Below are 3918 nucleotides of genomic sequence, written 5' to 3' on the forward strand. Positions count from 1 at the left end.
AGCTGAGGAGGTGCTGAGTGTGGAGTCTGTAGTATGGGAAGAGCTGGGGGGTCTTGTTCAGCACCCTGGCAGGCCCCTCCCTGCCTCTGACCCTACTTCAGGAAACCCTCCGTTGGGGGCGTGCTCTCACCCCACCCCTCGTGACTCTCCTGGCCACCGAGGGATGTGCACTTGCAACCTCCCTTCTCGTGTGTGGGTGGGTCTTGGAGAGCCTCAGGCAGGTAAGGAGCCTGTTGTGCTGCCCTCCGTGGCTGAGTTGGGAGCTCCCCCATCCGGCCCTTCTGATGCAAGGATGGTGCTTCCCCAGACCTTGTCCAGGGCTGGGCTTGTCCCAGCTGCTGGGCCTCTGGGGCCCAAGTGGCAATAAAGAACAATGCGGGGTCCAGGTATGGGCCTCAATTGCACAAGACCTGCCCCCAAGACCACTCGCAGCCAGACTTGGCAGCCTCTAGGGTGGCCTCCAAAGCCAGGTTGGGGAACTGCGAGGGGACAGTCCACTTTCACCTGCAAAAATCAGGGCCATGACTTAACTAGAAAACAATTTCTGGGGGGAAACTAAAATAAGAAGGAATACAGGCTAGAGAGATATTTGTATTAAACATGACAGACCTACCTATAGCCAATTTTATAAATTTTCCCTCAAATTTTAATGAATTCATTAAGTCTTTGATTGATAAAGGTGCAATTAGTATGAACAGATAGTTTATAAAATGAAGCACAAATAGCAAAAAAAGAAAAACAAAAATGTAAAACAACATAAAAAAAACACAGGGAATATAGTCAACTATCTCTCTATATAAAAGGTTAATATGCTAAGTGTCCGACCATCTGACTGGTCGCTATGACATGCACTGACCACCAGGGGGCAGTTACTCAATGCAGGAGCTGCCGAGTTGCAGTGACTTGGCAGTGGCGGTTCTTGGGTGACACACACCTAAACCAGAGAGGAGAGAGCCCAATTCCTCGTGTGGCCAGGTGATTCCACCTTTGGCCACAGGTTATGTTGTTGCTGGGGCACTGTTGGCCCGAATCTGGTTTACTGCACACTTGCATTTGCGTTCCACACCCTGTATGACAGCAACTTTGCAGAGTGCCCTCTCGCACTCAGGGACCCCTCGGTGGATGTTGGAGAGCTGGTTTCGGCCTGATCCCCGATCCCTGCAGGCCAGGCTCGGGACCCCACCTGCAAGGGACACCATTCATTCCGCAGACACTGGGGAGGGACTGAGGAAGGTTGGTTCTAGGGCGTGTCGGGCCCATCTCGCCCAGTCGCACCCCGCCAGCCACCTTCTAATTAATTTTCTTTCAATGTGTACGAATCTGTGCACTGGGTCACTAGTATTGTAATAACTCTGTGTAGTGCCAGGTGGTGCTGGAAATATCAGGGAGCACTCCATAAAGTACACGATTCTCTAACCACTATGCTGTAGGCCTGAAACTAGTACAAAATAATATTGAATGTAAACTGTAATTCAAAAATTAAATAAAGTAGAGCAAACTGCTCAACCACACAGCAAAGACATTCAGATAAAGTGACAGATGCAGTTTAATATCAAATTAATGTCTTAATGCCAAACCCAACAGTGATGAGCTGGCGTGCAGGAGCAAGCCTCTGGGGCCAGGGGCTTGGGAGCTGGCTGCTGCCTTCCTGAGCTGTGCCCCGGCTCCACGAGGAGCCTAGGAGTATGAGTGTTTGAAACACTCATACTCCTAGGCACTGACCCCCACATTTGAGCAATTACCTGGTGCAGATGATTTAAAAGAAGGGAAAAGCCACATATGCACTAGCAGGCTCACTGCAGCACTATCTTCATCATTAAAAAAAAACAGGGACAAGCTATGCCCTGACCACTGTGCTCAATGGTTAGACCATTAGCCTGCTCACTGAAGGGTCATGAGCTTGATTCCTGGTCATGGGCACTTACTTGGGTTGCAAGTTCAATCCCCAGCCCCAGTCAGGGTGTGTGTGGGAGGTGATTAATTGATGTGGCTCTCTCATACCGATGTTTCTCTCTCTCTCCCCTCTCTTCCATTCTCTTTTAAAAAATTCACGGAGCCCCGCTGGCATGGCTCAGTGGTTGAGCATCGACCTATGAACCAGGAGATCACGGTTTGATTCCCGGTCAGGGCACATGCAGGCTCAATCCCCAGTGGGGGGCATGCAGGAAGCCGCCGATCTATGATTCTCTCTCATCATTGATGTTTCTATCCCTCTCTCCCTTCCTCTCTGAAATCAATAAAAATATAAAATTAAAAATTAAAAATTAATGGAAAAAATATGTGCGGGTGAGGATTAACTATATACTTGTATATCCTCCGGTGAGGGTTAACAAAAAACAACAACAGGGCCGATCTAAGTGAGTCCCCCGAGAGGTAGGCTCATGCAGAGCCCAAGGCTTCTTTCTGGCACAAGGTTAGTGAGCAAAAGCACAGCATCAACCGCTTCACCATCGCCTTAGGCACAGGCCAAGGCGGCCAAGGAATATGACAGCAGCAACAGCCCAGCAAGGGGCTGAGGACGGTTTCCTACCTGTGCGATGCAGGTTATGCCACCTCGCAACACTTCTGCTTATTGAAAGTGTCTGTCACACAATACGCCATGATGTCACCATAGGTGTGCGCTCCTTGGTTCCCGCTCCCTGGGGCCATCACTGAGACCCCCTGTCCCCTCTCCTCCTCCCCAGCCTGTATGCCTAGCCCATCCTCTGCAGAGAGCTCTTTAAGGACACACTCACCTGCCATAATTGCTTACTCATCAGCACCCCCTCGTACTCACTGCCTCATTCCAGAAGGTGCCCCAGGCAGCAATAGTGGGCACTCTATACACATAGTAAACCACAGGCCTGTGCAGTGGGGAGAGACCAGGGCTGCCCCAGAGAACCAGCCCAGGAAAGGAGACTGGAGTTGAGTATAAAACTTAGCACTGAGCTTCCTGGAAGCCAAGGTGAAAAGGGAGGGTGTATATTTTAACCCTATTATTCAGGCCAAAAAGCCTAACCATTTGCTGGGAAAGACCTCTGCTTTCCTGCCCCTGCTCCGGGAGACCTGTTACTGCGCGTTTGCTCAGACACAGCCCTGAAGCCAGCAGGGCCGCCAGGGTCTCCTGGTGAATCCGAGAGCACTCTTCAGGCCCGACCTCGCCTCACCCTCGTGAGAGCTCCATGTGAAGTTCTGGTTCCCTGGCATGTTTCTGTGGGAACACCACCGTAATCAAGGTGGGTCACCTTCTGAACTGGCCCAGGGGAAACTTGAGGAATGTGACAGCCTTGGCCGCCACCGGCTCCCTGACGGCCTGGCTTTTCATTCCAGGACAGGCATGAGGTCATGGGAGGGATGAAACGACAGCGGCACGTTCTTGGGCTTCTGGGCCCGGAGGTGGGGGACGCCGCTGTCCGAGGGCCTGGTTCCTCCTGGGGTACAAGGATACCTTATCACAGGCGGCCTGCTGGCGCTGAGGTCGCAGGCCGACAGCAGGAGGAGGGGAGCGGCCAGGCCTCGGAGCTCTGCCCAGGAGTCCCACCAGGGAGCCGGCTGGCAGGATAGGAGACACGGCTCTCCCAAAGGAGCTGGCCCTGCCCTTTACTGACACCCCTTCCCTCCCCGCACAGCCCCATGGAGAGGGGCAAGGTGCCTGGAGAGACCCGGCTCCAACCCCAGCCCCAGTTCTGCACTGGCTGTGTCCTCTGGGAGGGTCACCTGTGGTGGGTGCGGGGCATTGAGGCGCCTCCGAGGTCAGAGCTGGGTGCAGACTGGGCTGATGATTTGTAAAGCTCCTGGCACACAGTGTGCTCTCAACATGTGGTGATAGCATTTCTTCTAATTTCCTGGGTTACAGCTTGACCCACCGAGAGAGCAAGCATCCCACCCACCTCTCACTACAGGCCGGAGGGAAGGTGGGGAGTCACAGGAACTTAAAGT

Source organism: Myotis davidii, unplaced genomic scaffold (assembly GCF_000327345.1).
Source record: "Myotis davidii unplaced genomic scaffold, ASM32734v1 scaffold808, whole genome shotgun sequence".
Classification (NCBI taxonomy): Eukaryota; Metazoa; Chordata; class Mammalia; order Chiroptera; family Vespertilionidae; genus Myotis; species Myotis davidii.